This window comes from Lepisma saccharinum, chromosome 5, assembly GCF_977018435.1.
Source record: "Lepisma saccharinum chromosome 5, izLepSacc3.1, whole genome shotgun sequence".
NCBI classification, from domain to species: domain Eukaryota; kingdom Metazoa; phylum Arthropoda; class Insecta; order Zygentoma; family Lepismatidae; genus Lepisma; species Lepisma saccharinum.
Genome location: NC_139233.1, coordinates 76,555,783 through 76,572,497, shown reverse-complemented (window position 1 = coordinate 76,572,497; position 16,715 = coordinate 76,555,783).

Here is a 16,715-nt window from a genome sequence, read left to right as displayed (position 1 = left end):
CAAACTATGGTCAATGGATTCGTCTCTCCCCAAACCTTCCCTCGCTCAAGGACGACTGGTCCTCTATGCCTCGCAAGAAGGCATCCCTTCTGTCCCGCAGTCAAGTTACGTTGTGTTCTCTGCCCACTGTCTGAAGGTCCCCTTTTGCAGGGATATAAAACCTTTTTCGAGCAAGGCCTCATCCCCTTTTGCTAAGAGAATGAATGGGATTTTGTCAACCCTCGCGGTCTGAAAATTCTGTGACGTCATCGTCACATCGGCTCGAAGAACTTGCCTTCCTGTGATGTGTTCACGTGGAGTGAACATCAGTGGAGTGTACTGAGTGTACCGAGTTTAAACCCATTCTTGAGCTTTGATTATATAATGGAAAATTTGGAGAGCGGTATTGGAGGTTTATCACGAATCTTTACAGTGTCGTTTGAGAACTTTCGATATGTCTAAACCATGTAAGCTACCGCCACCGCAAAATTCAATTTTGCATTCCCGCTCCCCGTCCCCCAAAAAAAGTCACGCGGTGACTCTTGCCAGAATTGTGAAAATTCCTTTCCTCGTCGCATTGGGTCGTCGTTATTGCGAACGTTCTTCCCGGTATTGATTTCGTATCCCCTTGTGAACTCTCAAGTGGTACTGAATATACATCTACATCAGTAAATAATGTTGATGAAGTGCTTTCTGAATAGCCTAGAAGTGATTAATGCGTTGCAATTTTTTTAAATTTACTTGTGAACGCAAAAATAGACTCAGTGGAATTTAGCAACATGTATTCTGGTGAGTTCCATAGGTAAAGGTAATGTAAATTTTCCCGTGCATATAACACCGTGCCCAGGGGCGCCGACTTGTCAAAATTATTGGGGTGGCTCTGATCACTGAAATAAATGAATGAATGACTCACTCCCTCCCTTTTTTAAAAATAAAAATTACGTCTTCGTATAGCAGATTTAAGCAGCTATTATATTCCTCATGCAAATGAAATGTAACATGAAAAACGTGTGTCTGCTCATTTGTTTTTTAGATAACAATTAACATTTTTATTTAAAAGTAGGCTATGTATTTACATTAAGAGGCCAACATAACAGTTTTATGCCGGCCTCGGTAGCCGAGCGTGTTGGGTGGTCGGCTCAACTCGCTTTGATCCGGAGGTGTCGGATTCGAGTCCCGGCGAGGGCATGGGTGTGTTTTAATGTCCGCAACAGATTTGTAAAGAAAGGACATGTGACGGGTGCAAAGAACCTTAGTGTTGACGTACCCATAAAAATAGCGAATATTTACAATATTTAACAGTTTTATTTAATTATTTACATAAATGCTAACACAAATCGCAGGCAAATAGTTTTACTTTTTTGTTCTTGCTACAATATTTTACTTTTTTAATTTAATTTTGCAATAATAAATAAACACATAGCACGCCGTGCTTTAGCAATAATGCCTTTGATCATAGCCCTTCCCGCTTTCGCAATACAGACTTTTCATAAGCTTTCCTTGCGTACTTTACTGCAAGCCAGTGTTAAATAAACTCAAAGACTTTAGAATTATTTTCCCCCTATTCTTTGGACTAGAGGAAGAGATTTCGAGGATAACTAAATATCGTACATATCAATATTGCCTGAAAGTCGTGTTTACGACCTCAAATTGTTCCGATTTAACTAAACAACATACTGGTATAATTGTCATATCACCTCGTTATTTTGAAACTCTTTTTAGTAAAAATATTATCAATACTCATAATTATATACTTAGTATATAGTAATAAGTCACGTGTTTTGCTGTCTCCGCTCATAGCCCACCCCCCCAAAAGTTGATGGTTTAGCGGTCTCAGCCCCCAAATTTGATGGTCTAGAACATTTCAAATGTGTATTTTAAGTTAAGTTCATGTTGCACAATTCAGAGTAAACTTTACAAGAGAAGCAAAATAATACATTAGATTCTCTTAAGCAAAATTATTTGAGGGTCTCTTCTCCCATATCATTAACATTGGGGGGGGGGGGCTCGAGCCCCCCAAGCCCCATGGAGTCGGCTCCTATGACCGTGCCATGATGGCATATGCAAGGGTGGGGCCCACACATTCTCGATCTCGACCATTTTGGAGGTGATCTGATCACTACGCTCCGGCAGCCTTTACCACGTTGATTTACTCTCGGGTACCCATTGATATAAGGGTGGGTGAACCTTGGAGGCACAAGGCCGGAAAAGTACCAACCTTAGATAACCCATCCCGAGAATCAAAGCCAGAAAAACACCAGCTTTGGGCCTCTCTGCAGAGCTGATTAACGGAGTCCTTTATAAATCGTGCTTCATAATGTTTCCCACTAGTTTCCAGTATGTAAGATTTTTACTCACAAAGGAATCTAACGAGAAACCAACAACACCATTGTGTTGTGTTATGCAAGAAAAATCGAATTAATTAAATAATAATGGTTACATATTATCTACACTTTGATGATAAATTATGTAAAACTTTGTAATATTTTTTTTCTACTTGCTAAAACATGGGTCCTTTAGTCCACCACGGTTTCTATTTCCTTCAAAGGGCAGAGACTCTTGCATCACAACAGACAATGTTTGCCTCCTGGTTACGTTAATCATTTTGCAAAATGTTGTGTGAATTTTGTTATTTTATTGTTGAAATAAATGTGTTTGACACCCAACAAACAAATTGGAATCCCTTGATTGATCAGTTACTTCTTGGATTACAGTGGCATCATTAATATTTCATATGAAGTTTCATAGAGAGACATTTAATTAAAAGGGTGCAAATAATTTTACGGGGCTCCATGGCATTCTCTTTAACATTTTTTCCCCCACATAGATCATTTGGCTCCCAAGGCCGACTCCCGCCGCCCCATGGTATGGCTCTGAATTTGTACTATAAGTGCGAAGATATTGCGAGCGAAGCGATCAAGAAAATTTTACGAAATGTATTCTTATTTTTATTATATTTGAAATCCAGGGGGCAATTTCCACTCTGTGCCCTCCTGCAAGTGCCCTCGGCCGTCTGAAAGATAAATGCATGGAACACGTGAAAACTAATTCCATCTTGAGTATCCATTTGTCCTTGTTTTTCTTTCTTCCTCAATGTTTGCTTCCCCTAGAATGAACTCAATCCAAGGTCGGGGAGGGGGGATGGACAATGCCCCCTTCACCCCTGTACTTGTGGCACTGTTTGTGAGTGTCTCTTTATCAATTTCATGTCATCACTCATTTTTGCGATTAGCTAGAAGTTGCACAAAAGCAAAGCTAAGTAACAAAAATTAAATATCCACTCCCTCTCTCTACCATATGATTCATATGATATGAATCAATATTACCAAAAGGTAGACTTGGTAATCAAAAATTTAAGCAGTTCGAAGTTCATACCAACACATCAAAGAAAAACATCCGAACACATTAGGGAACTTTAATACAACACTACTCAAAATGCCACAACTGTTCTAGATATTGAAAATTGCGAAATCATTTCCCGAAGTCTGAATCTCGAAGAGAATCCCCCCTTGCATCAATGATTGTAAAATAGAACTAAAAATACACAATATTGCAGACTGCAAACTTCTGATGTCTGCCTCTCTACACAACAAACACATTCATTTTTGCAAGAAGAAAATTGGAATTTTACAAATTTGAAAAATCGTCGATGTTATTTTCGTAGCTTATTGTAAGTTCACATTTAAATATTTCATAGTTCGAGGAGGGGCATGCCCCCCCTGGCCCCTCCCCTGGGTACGGGCCTGCCCATATTATATAATATTGCCTAGAATACCAATTTTTCTATTATTTTTTATTCATCTTTATTTCTTCAACTCAGGTTTAAGTACATTGTAAATGCATTTATGACCTAATACATGCAAGAAAATGCCCTATAAACTTAGAAAAATGACCTAAAAATTCTGAAAGATTTTTAAAACAAATTTATAAACTACCAAGAGAAATTCAAATTACAAATCAACGTTACAGTATCTAGCACATGCTCATTGCGTATGATGGTAGTACAGTGGGATCCTTGAGTATTACCGTGCAAATTGTCCATGACTATTTTCATTAACTTTTCTCTTACATGCGATGCGTTTTTAAGCGATGGATTTTTATGCATGATGGTGCAGAAGTTGTCAACAGCTTGTTTTGTGTTTTCTTCTAATTCTTAAAGCTCTTACTGGGTCAAATAAAGTGTACGAACATGGTGATGGATAATTTGCACGGTAATACTCATGGATCCCACTGTACAAGTAAGAAAGTTTACTTTTTGTCATCTTTTACACTTTAAGTACTGAGTTGCAGTACACAACGAATGATTGTCGGTTTTTGGACAAGAGAGCCTTGTACACGGAAATTTTTTTCTCGACTTCCACCTACACAAGAGTAGCTTACTTGAAATGAACAATATCACTTCCTGTTAAGTCACTTTCAATTCCATAGAGTGCAAATTGCTCCCTGACAAAATATCCGATACAGAACACAAAACTTTGTACCCTTTGTTTTTTTTTACAATAATCCGTCTGGCGACAATATATTTACTGATATAGGGGAAATCACATTGTTTGAGCTGAATTGTTATACAACACCTTGTGTCAACAATTATGCACAGAATTTCTTTTTTTCTTCAAACACAGTCATTCAGAACTGCGCTGAAGACAATGAGACGAGAGTCGGGAACCTCTCTCCTTCAAAGGGTTACATTTGCATGTAAAATGTCCCTTCTTTCACCAAAATGTAGAAAATTCATAAAATGACTTAAAAAATGGCCGAAAAATGACAAACGGTTTAAAAAGTCTAAAAACTTACATTTACTTCAAAAAGGTTCAAAGAATTGCAAAAAAATGCCCAAACAAAGGCGTTCCCATTTATTCACTTACGTGTAAAATACGTTCCTATCTACTTATGCAATGTTTCTGCCTTACCAAAAGAAATATGCATTTGCATCAAAATCCTAGCCCTAGTTATCACATTACAAAGGATGTAATATTATTGAAATTCCAATTTCTCACTACCAGAGTAAAGAACCTGGATAGCTATTTAGTGACTCGGACAGAACGACTCCAATCAGATGTCAGCCCACCCCTTCCTTTTTTTCAGCTCCACATTTATAGTAGTCAATCATTATTAAATTGTTTCGTTCTACGTGTATTTCGATGCCCGGCCTGGGCATGGATGTTCATTGTGAATGTTCTCATATGAATTTCATCATATCATCACTCATCCTCATCGCTGTGATTAGCCAAAGTGGCAGAAAACGACGTAAATAACCTAATTCAATCAATTGAGCATTCAACACTTTCGAATCTGCCCCCCCCCCCCCACAAATGCTTTGTGTGAGCCTGACATACGCCCCCCTTCTTCAAATCAACATGTTTTCGTTGCTGAAATGGCGACCCTCGGAAGAAGTTTCACCTACGTAGGTGACGTCACAGCAGGCCTGTAGCTATAGGGGGCAGAGGGGCAACTGCCCCCCCTGTAAAAAGTACAGAATACATATCTACCTGGAATTCTCACTAATCTTTACAATTTGATCCTGTATTACTCTAGCAACATAACAAAGACATTTATTGATTTTGTGATTTATGAAGGTGTGTGGGATTCCGTATAATGTCGCATCAGGATTTGGGGAATAAAATCTCTTCCAGATTCAAACTTCGGGAAATGATTTATCAATTTTCAGTATGTAGAACAGTTGTGATATTTTGAGTAGTCTTGTATTAAAAGTGCCTAATGTATTTGGATGTTTTTCTTGGATGTGTTGCTAAGAAGTTTGAACAGCATAATTTTTTGTTTCCCAAGTCTACCTTTTGGTAATAGCGATTCATGTGATAGAGAGAGGGAGTGACGTGAAATTGATGAAGAGACAATCACAAACTGTGCTGCAACCACAGGGGGTAGGGGCATTGTCCCCCCCCAAACTTGAACGGAAGTCCAATCTGGGAGGGGGCAAACATTGAAGTAAAGAAACATGACTAGCAGAATCTAAGAATAGTAGAACAAAATGGTTACTCAAGTTGGAATTAGTTTTCAAGTGTTTCTTGCTATTTTCCTCCAGACGGCTTAGGGCACTTGCAGGGGACAAAGAGGGGCAATTGCTCCCTCGATTTCAATTTCTTTTACAAATAAAAGTACATTTCGTAAAATTTTCTTGCTCGCTTCGCTCGCAAGATCAATATCTGATATTCTTATAGTCCCACGTTCAGAGCTATAGCTAGGGGGCGGCGGGAGTCAGCCCTGGGGGCCAAAACGATCTAAATAAAAAAAAATGTTAAAGAGAATGCCATGTTCCCCGTGAAATTTGTTGCGCCCTATTAAATAAATATTGTTTTCAGTTTGCAAACATTTGATACTAAAGATTTTCCTGCTCGCTTCGATCCCAATATGATTATTTCTGTAATGCATTCTAAATTACCCGAGAGAGAGGTAATGCCAGATATATAAATACTTCAGACTGTTGCTGCTTAAATGCATGAACAATTCTTTTGAGGAAATGGAGCGTTCACATCTGAGAGACAATTTGGCGGATGAATTGACCATGTAATGTATTTAAATTATATATATATATATATATTAAAGAAACTTTGAATATGTACACAATTTAGCGTTAACATGTTGCATATGTGTTTTGCTATTTTATGTCGCTCTATGTTACATATGTTTAAAATATATGTTGTATACATGAAAGTTATACTTGTCATATGTACAAAATAATAATGTTCGTCATTATTCTGTCCTTGAAAAATACGGTTTGTGTGCTTGTTTTCCATTATTAGCTAATATGAAATTGAACGTGTTGGAAAAATATTTCAAATAATTTGTTCAAACACAAATGCTTTAGCACCGACTTCTATCCCCTTTTGCATGATTTACGACGATAATAACGTCTTGTAATGCTACTATTATTACTACCATTACCAGCACTATATTACTATTATTATTATTGGCACGTTTGTCCTGGTACTTGACCCCCTCTCCAGATAAAAAATTGTGGTTTCGCCTCTGCTCACAAAGAAGACTCATGCCCAGGCTCGAACCTGGAACCCCTGGCTTCGCAGTGTGTTATGTAACCATCCTACCATGTAGGTCGGCTAGTGAAAGATGTAGGACAGCTTACTGGCTCAAATATCAAACACGATGAAAATGTGATAGTGATTCACAATTATTATTTCGGTTAGAAAGCGATAAAATTTGTAGTTCCATAGGGTTACACTAAGCATCTTATGGAGTGTAAATATCAATTTCAAATCTTATGAATCATTTCTCTATGCAAACGCATCAAATATGGTAAGCAACATAGGTGTGTGTTATGATATCCATTTTATAAAGGAAAAGTTAAGTTTTAACCCTGACTGTTTGCATGATATCGTTTCAATAGCATGTTATATATTGCTCTCAGAATTTTAATCGGCAGTAAAAATAAATGACATTTGCAACTACGAAGCTTACAATGGGATTGCATCCATTAAGGACAGAAGATGCCTATTTTGATTGCTTGTAACATCGAAAGATGAATTAGAGGCGCAAATAGTGACTGAGAAAAGTTGCTTGCCTTGATGTCCTGCACACACTGTGAAAGTTGTCAATGTTATCAGGCGGCACCTTATGAATATAGGTTCAAGAAAATGACAAGTAGAAAAAAGCTGCAGTGAAATAAATACGATTGAAAATCTCTCAAATTACATTCTATTTATTTTCTTATATTTATAATAATAAATTGTGTCTGTAGCAGAAGTTGTCTGTTAAACCTACCTCAGGCACAACCTAATTTTTTGACAAATAATTATGTCAACTCTTCTGCTATGTAGTGGATTCTCCTAATTTTATTCATATATCTTAAGCCTTTGTGTGACTGGTAAAAATTAGTATCAGAATAAAAATCCCTGATATTTGGGGTTTGTACTCTTCTGCTCAAAAAGTGGTGACGATAAGCTGCTCAGAGACTTCGTGCCGCGGAAATGGGGTAAAGCGAAGGTGGCCCCTTATATCTTTCGGTTTCGTACCATAGTAATTAAGGAAGGTATTTTTCAAAATGTAAAGAGGATACAGCATTTCCCTCGATAAAACTTGATAAAACATGAAATATTAATGATGACAGCGTAATCCAAGAAGTCGCTGATCAATCAAGGGATTCCTATTTGTTTGTCAGGTGTCAACACAATATTTTGCAAAATGGTTAACGTAGGCAAAGATTGTCTGAAGTGATGCAAGAGTCTTTCATTTGAAGCAAATAGAATCCATGGTGGAGTAAGGGACCCATTTTAATGTTTTAGCAAGTAGGCCTAAAAAAAATGTAAATGTTTACACAATTCATCAAAGTGTAGATAATATGTAACCATTATTATTTAATTAATTCTATTTTTCTTGCCTAACACAACACAATGGTGTTCTTGGATTCTCGTTAGATTCCTTTGTGCGTAAAAATCTTGCATACTGGAAACTAGAGGAAAACATTATGAAGCACGATTTATAAACGTCTTCCTTAATCAGTTCTGCAGAGAAGCTCAAAGCTGTTGGTACATATTAATCGTCTATTAACATTATTGACCTGTAAATATAACGTAGATACAGTCCCGATTAGCCTATATATGTTAAACTTTATATTTGTATTCTTTGGTAGTCCGAAAATGTCATTATCAAAATATTGTTATTTGATGTTGCTCGAACTTTTTTTGTTCGTTGGAGTTTCAAGATATCATCCCTTTCCTGTTACTTATCACTTTTGGAGGAGGGGGAGGGGCATCTTCCAATGCAACACAATATATTAAAAATTTGCCCCCTCTAGGATTGACTTCGCCCCCCTACTAAAAATTCTGGCTACGGGCCTGCGTCACAGAGAAACTGGCTCTGGCGGGATTGTAAACACGAGAGTTGGGGGAAGAAAATGCCTGTAGGACCTTCAAAAGCGGGCCAAACCTGAATCAGATCCGCGAGCAGTTTGGGCATCGGGGTAATGGTTGCGGTCGTAAACTTGGGAACATTACGACAGTGAGTGAGTCCTAACTCAAGGTTATCCCCCCCCTCCTCCTCGAAGCCAATGCGTCGCTATTTTTCCACAGAAGATTTGAATCTGAAACCTGCGAAGATTGACATAACAGCTACTGAAGGGAGCCACGAAAGCTCAATTGATCATGATAATTAGAGACAGTGGCGTAGTGGCCGCCCGGCAATGCAGGGTGTGGCGAGGTGTAGAACCAGCCCCGCAATATTCTTTCTCTCTCTCTGCTTCTGAAATTTTATATAGCTCAAAAATTCAACAGGAAGTGTCGCTTATGAAATAATTTAATTTACAAGACAGAAATCTGGTTTCCAGTAACATATGATACGACATCTTCGATAATAAGCAGGGGCGTTCTGGTTCGGCCAGAGGGGCCCGGCTAACTTAACATATGTGTCCCCTCCGAAATGCAGAATTAACTTCCTTGCTCGCAGGTGGACATCTATAGGAAAAATCCCATATCTCATAACTAGACCTCGGATTTTTAGATGCTAAAAATCCTGAAATAGGTCCTAAAAATCTTAAGTTAGGCTCGAAAAATCCTAAAATAGGTTCGAAAAACCCTAAAATAGGTTCTAAAAATCCTGAAATAGGTCCTAAAAATCTTAAGTTAGACTCGAAAAATCCTGAAGTAGGTTAAAAAAAACTTAAAATAGTTCAAAATTTCTGAATACTGCTGATTAGGTATAGTCACCGGCAATGAAAATGAGACACATATATCCTGAAATATGCACTATCTTGCATAACGTTATGTGTGTTGCCTAACCCTACGGCGATGGCAGAACTCAACATTGGAAATTTGCTATCAAATTCCACTCATCGCCGTATAGTTTAGGCACCAATCTGTTTTCATGTTATCCACAGTAAAACTCCGCAATTTTGTCTGTGAGGATCATCTTATATTCTGAAAATCTTACAACAAAAATATAGTGAGTGGTGCAAACTTCAATGCTGAAATGTTCGTTTGCAAGGCGTGAATGCCACAAAGCATGGAAGTGACGCGAAAGTGAGCAAGACCACACAGATCAGACCACTTTGTATTGCACAGGTAACAGTGGAACCTAAAATAGGTTCTAACAAGCAAAATAGGTTTTTAGGCACTAAAAAACTTTTGTTGCGTTTTTTAACGAAACGCTGACATAACTTATTATTTCTTGCATTAATCCAGTATAGAAAGATCCAGTTACTCAACCAGTCGTTGCTTTGTTGCTGCACAATATAAAGAATTAAATTTGATAAATCATGAACTTTTATCACTAATTTTAATTTTATGTGTGGTATTTAAATGTAACTTCACATCAAATATTTTCAAGATGGCTCTAAGCCTTTTTATATTCAAATAAGAGCTGAAAAAAACTCTAAAATAGTTTACACCTGTTCCATGTTACTTCAAAGTGGTCCCAAAACTCAGTTTGATGTGGAGTCGAATTATCCCTTTGCCCTAAGGGTTCACAGCGTATGGGTTAAATGTTACCATTATTTGGGGGCATTTTGTGAAGTTCATTTTTCTTCCATATTGAAATTCTGTGGACATTTCCTTCTTTCCAGTGTGTTTTTATTTTATGATCTACAGTGCTCGAAGTGGATACTCCTATAGCTGGTATGCTTGGTCGAGGAGGATTGGATTGATTTGGTGTTTTAAGTCCACTTTATGCACAGTAAGGCTAATCGGGACTGGACCTACAGTTTAAAGTGGGATCCGAACCACTTGTGCCTCCACCGGGTATCGAAACCGGGACCCCTTGATTACAAGGCGACGACGCTACCACTGCGCCATCGGGGAGGCCTCTTGGTCGAGGAGGGTCTTTGTGTAGATCAGCATGGAGACAATGAAGAAGTGGGGGATGCTTATGCAAATTATCCTAGCAGGAGGGGATGGTTAATGGAAATGTACATAACTGGGGGAAAAGCACCCCTCTGCACTCCTTCTCCACACCCACAACTCCAGCACTGACGATCTATTATTAATATAAAAAGGTCTTGTTTCATGAAATATATCGAAAAGAAATGCTATTGTTGAAATTATTATTAATAATGTCCACTATTATTAAAATTGAAATCCTTTTCGGAATTCAGTCTTTCCGATCGACTTTCATTGAGTGACGAATTTTCAGTGAATGAAGTCCCAGCACCGCCCTATTACCCGTCTTTCAAAGCTGGAGTCCTCCATATTTCCGTCTACTAGATTCCAATTGAACTTGTGATGCTGGGTTAACACTGGAAATCTAGAGGTCCAGTTCAACCCCCAAAACAGAAATGAGCACATTGTTGAATACATTAGTTACTATTAGTATTAGAAGGCTAATGTGAGGGGATTACTTTATATCATACATTTTAGTCCGATGAGAAGGTCCGGAAAAATGCACATAGATACCTCAAAAATTTTTAGATCCAATTTGTGCAATTGAAAACAATATTGATTTATTAGTGCGCAATTAATTTCCCTGGACGCCATGGCATTCTCTCTTTTACAACTTTTTTTTAGATCATTCGTGCCCAATAGCTGGCTCCCGCCGCCCCTCTGAACTTGATTAAAAAAAGAATAGCAGATAATGCGAGCGAAACAAGCAATAAAATTTTACAAAATGAATTTTTATTTGCATAAAATTTGAAATCGAAGGGGTAATTGCTCGCATTAGCCCCTGTCCCCCCTGTAGTTGAGTCACTGTATAATGCAGACATACAGGGTGCTCGGAAATTCCCCTTACAAACTCCTAGGGCTAGTAGAGGGGACTGAGTAGACAATATTTGGAATAGGAACCCATGTCCGGAAACGTACCGTTTCCGTGCTACAACCATGACAATGTGTCGGATGTGCCTGTGTTGGTATGCAACCGGGTAGGCAGTATATGACGTCAGAAGATCACCTGATGACCTAAAGTGTAATCATTTATTACAACCATGTCAAATGAGGTGTTACGTAAGGTACGGAAGTGAATGACGTGTGACTCAGTCCATAATACAAACACATTTATTTGGTAACAATGCCAAGGGAACAAAAAAGAAACTTACTATTCATTAATCAACACCTGTGTCGACAGTGGAACGCAACAATTTGTAGACGTCATTGTCTACATTGTCATGGTTGTAGCACAGAAACGGTACGTTTCCGGACCTGGGTTCCTATTCCAAATATTGTCTACTCAGTCCCCTCTACTAGCCCTAGGAGTTTGTAAGGGGAATTTCCGAGCACCCTGTATTTAAGCAATATATGTTTACTTTGGATACTTTAGGCTCACTGCCATTGTTAGTCAACCTTAATCTGCACAGTTGCTCGACTAACCTTGTGTTAATGCGAATACCACGCACCCTTCCCCCTTCCATCCAAACCGATTCTAAAGGCATAAGAGATAATGTTTTACTTCAACCCTATCACCGCGATCACCCACAGGTAGGTAGAAAACCTATACATAATAACCAAAACTAAAAATCAATAACAAGTCAATCAAACGATAGTTTAAAGTGGGATCCGAACCACTATGTGCCTCCACCAGGTATCGAACCCGGGACTCCTTGATTGCAAGGCGAAAACTTATTCACGGCGCAATCGAGAAGGGCAGTTATAAATATCTGATACATAAAAAATATCAAATAAATTCCCTTATATGTATTAAATACTAATGTATTTTTACATGTTTAGTAATTTACTTTTATATTTAATAACATTATAAATATTAATCATATAGGCTCTTTCTTGTCAGTTGCTTGGTAGAAAATTTGAAAAGTTTCATGCACATACATAATATATATGTATAGTTTGTGTATGTCTGTGTAGACCACAATCTTCTTCCCCCCCCCAAAAAAAAAATCAATCTTCAATGATTTCGCGCCCTGGTAGGGTATGCAGCTGCCTGGCAAAGTCCTCATTCCGTAAATTCACGAACTGCATGAAATCAGAAAAAGACATATATTCCCCCCTCGTTTTGAGAAAACCTGTTTCACAACCCACCCCTGTCCTTTCTGTGGTGAAGGACACTCCAGTGGGACAATGAATCTCCCCCCCCTATTTACTGCGAGCAGCAAAAGAAGACGGCCGCGCCATCTACTGGCCACCGATGGAAATGCAATTTCAAAGCGCAGCGAGGTTTAAATGTGGGGTAATCCTCTACTCCTTAACTCCTCTATGGTACTACATGTGAGGTAAAACTATCGAAATGTAAAAAGAGGAAGCGCTACCACCCTCCCCGCCTTTTCTACATTTCATTCAAATCGAACACCAGGCACGTATCGAGATATATATTTCGGAGTGGCTTCCTAACGTAATGTCTCAAAATAATAATATTAATAATGTTAAATTAAAATAAGTATAATTATATTAAAATAATTAATCTATTTTTATTACATTAATAGATAAGAAGGCGATATAACAACAGTGATACAGTATAACATCACGTATTCATTATCTAGCTTACGTGTAGTTAAGGTCGGCAAAATTTGTAAATAAATAGAAACTGCCCTGGCAAGGAAATTAATGTCAAATAGATAAAGAATATAATATTTATTGAGTATGAAAAAATGATGTTAGATCCAGTTGACGAAAGTAAAATGCCTGGTAATATTTTGCATGTTATTATAAGTAGTAATAATTCTTGCATAAATCTTCTTTGGTACTGTCATTCAAAGTCGTATTGCTTTCCAATATTTTTGCGGAAATAAACAAATTGCGACTAAACAACAACCTTATTTTCATTACTTAATTGAAGTTATTTTATGATCTCATTATTTAATTTTTGTACTTGGTAAGTCTTTCGCGGGGAGGTTGGGACTCCTGGACCCCCCTGAATACGTTCTTCGCGGTAGGAATCGAGATAAAGTTACTGTGTCACTGGTTCCAATTCACGGTAAATATGCTCTGCTTCTCTACACTCAAACATACACAAACTCATGGCCTTCCTGCTTTCTTGCCTGGGAAAGAGGCAATAAATCAAGCTGTGACAGCTACGGGACCTTCTGACGAGGGGACGGAACCCAGCTGTGCAGAGGATTCAAACACCCGCGCGAAACAGCCCTCCCTTCAGCCTGGGGCAATTTTCGAACAGAGACATCTAGTGGCCAAGTGGCGAACTATGATGAATGAAATTCGGCTGAAGCGGCCGTATCTTTCGCCGTCGATAATACATGACTTTTTTAAACAATCATTTTGGGCTGTGCAAGTGACTTTTGAAAGAAAAGCCCTCCCTGGCTTAGTCATAAAAGGATTGAGCATTACGTTAGTATGCATCATAATGGCCATTTTCGTTGGTGCTACCCACAAATCCTATAACCATTCTGTGCTTATTTACGTATTTCGTTATGGGAAATTGAAAAAAAATAATGGTATTTGTGCACATTTATCGAACTGAAATTGCATAAATGTGTCATGTACTTAAAGTTTCATAAAGTAAGTTCACATCCACTGCGTGTTTTCCGGCAAATTTTTGTCCTAAAACGTTATATTCAACAAAATGCAAAAAAGCCCATGTTAAATTTAAGCGCTTTCCACGGCGACCTTCGCCAAACTCCACCGCCCTCTTAAGAGATACCGCACCGCCACCACCGATCATGTTCTATTGGACCCCAGCATTGTGGACTATCGCCTGGCATCACAGTTTCCATTGCAGCAAGCTCCGGCGCAGGACAGACAGACATGAGAATTCTATCCCACTCCTCCCTGCAAGCTTTCCATAGACCATCCATCGGGCGGCGATGTTGAAGATGTCGTTTCAACAGTCCAAATGCGCAAAAATCCATTGGACTGGCATCTGGGCTTTTCTCAGGAATGTCTTCAAACGGAATGACACGAATTCGTAATTCCTCTGCCATTTCCTGATAAAAACGTAGTGATGTTCTAGCGGTATGACTCGAAGCCTTGTCCGTATGGATCATCACCTGGTTCGCGTCCATTCCATACAATTGTGCCCATAGATAGGTGTCAGAATGGAGTCTTGGAAGTATCTGGCATTCACCTTCACGTTTTTGTCCACCTTGCGTATCATCAACTTACCCTCATATCCGAAACCCGTCACAACCATAAAGCCACGAGGGAAACTTTCCATGCACTGACGAACAACGTTGCTGCGCCCCTTGGCGTCAATGTCACGGTATGTGATCGCCCGAATGTGATCACCAGCAGTGAGATGGACATATGATTAATCCAATGTGACAACTTTCTTTCATTTGGAACCCGCCAGGTACTTTTCATACAGTTTCCTGCAGTTCGTCTTACGTTCGGCAATGTGACGCGGTAGAAGGTGCTGTACATGGCTTGCAGCCCTTCTCCTGGTGGTTTTCGTGGGTGAATGTTTCGCAAGGAAAGCCTGTTTTGTGTAACGGGCCATAATAGCTTTCGCAGTAGTCACCCCGAGTGTTAACCCATTCTCCCGACACTGTTTCACGCACCTACAAGGTCAGACACAACACTACTCCCGCCAGCAGACCCATAATTCCATCATGATACGCCAGGTGGCAGCACCGAATCGAAAATGGTCGGATATAAAGCGAACAACCTCCGTAATAGGAGCAAGAAGAACTAAAATAACAGAGAGAGAGAGTAGGTTTGTACGTATGTATAACTTTATTAAATCTGACATTTTCTCCAAATTTCGGATCTACCAATACCACACAAAATTACAGGAAGAGGTTCAACATATTTTACAGTGCCTCACCTTAGCATAGAGAGGTTGAGGTTCATGCGAGGGTAAACAATACAGAGGATCAAAATAAAACCAAACACAACGCAGTCCTTAATACACACTTCGTCGGCTACTACTTTATACAGTCCTCCAAATACCATTTCTTTAGAAATTGCATCAACGTCTCATGTACAAAACAACACTAGAAAAACAAGACATCCCGGAAAAAGCCCCCAAAAATTTTAATTATTTCCATTTTTCTTTTAAAAAAATCACATAATAATAATATATATATATATATATAAACAAGCTGAAAGTACAGACAAAGAATAACTTATATACTAAAACACTATTTACATTGAAAATACATGACAATATGTTTTTCTTTTATTTTTACTATACAGTTTCATTGTCTTATTGGAGCAAAGCTTTGACGGGGGTGACGTAATGGGGGGTATGTTCAAATGAAGTTCTTAATTAATATTCATTTCTATGCACCAATTCGCGCCTTTGAAATGAGGTGGGCTGGTTCTACTTCACAAGAAAGCTCTTCAAGCTTAAAGTATGCGTTCGCTCTCAACATCTTGGCTGTGTATATATTTGAGATCATAGTTAACTGTGAGTACATAAACGCCCTCATTTCTTTATATTTAACACTAAGTTTTTGAAACCTGTCTTCTAGGAAAAGAATTAATACAGTTCTACATGTCTTCTCGGCTCTAAGGTCATCGACAGAACATGAAAAAACTTTCGATAATGATGCTTCTCTGTTTTCAAGGTCTTCTTTTTTTTTTTACTACATATCTTCGTTTTCCAAATATAGCAATGTGTTCATTATACCTGATGATGACATATGAGTTACTGCTAATGGTAGAGTCAGTACTATGTGAATATGAGCGAGTATAATTTGAGAACAGGAGCCAGCGGTGGTCCAGTGGGTAGAGCGTGTAATTGCCACACGGAAGATCCTGGCTCAAATCCCAGTATAGGTGATGTTCGCTGGAAATGTTTCAAACCATGTCCTTGTAGGGTGCAGGGGTTCACCGAACTTTTCATAAAATGGGTGCCTGGGACAATCCAGTTAGGTAATGGCGACGGAAGCGTCGTGCTGATCTCATCAACTCCACAGCCGAGATCGTGAA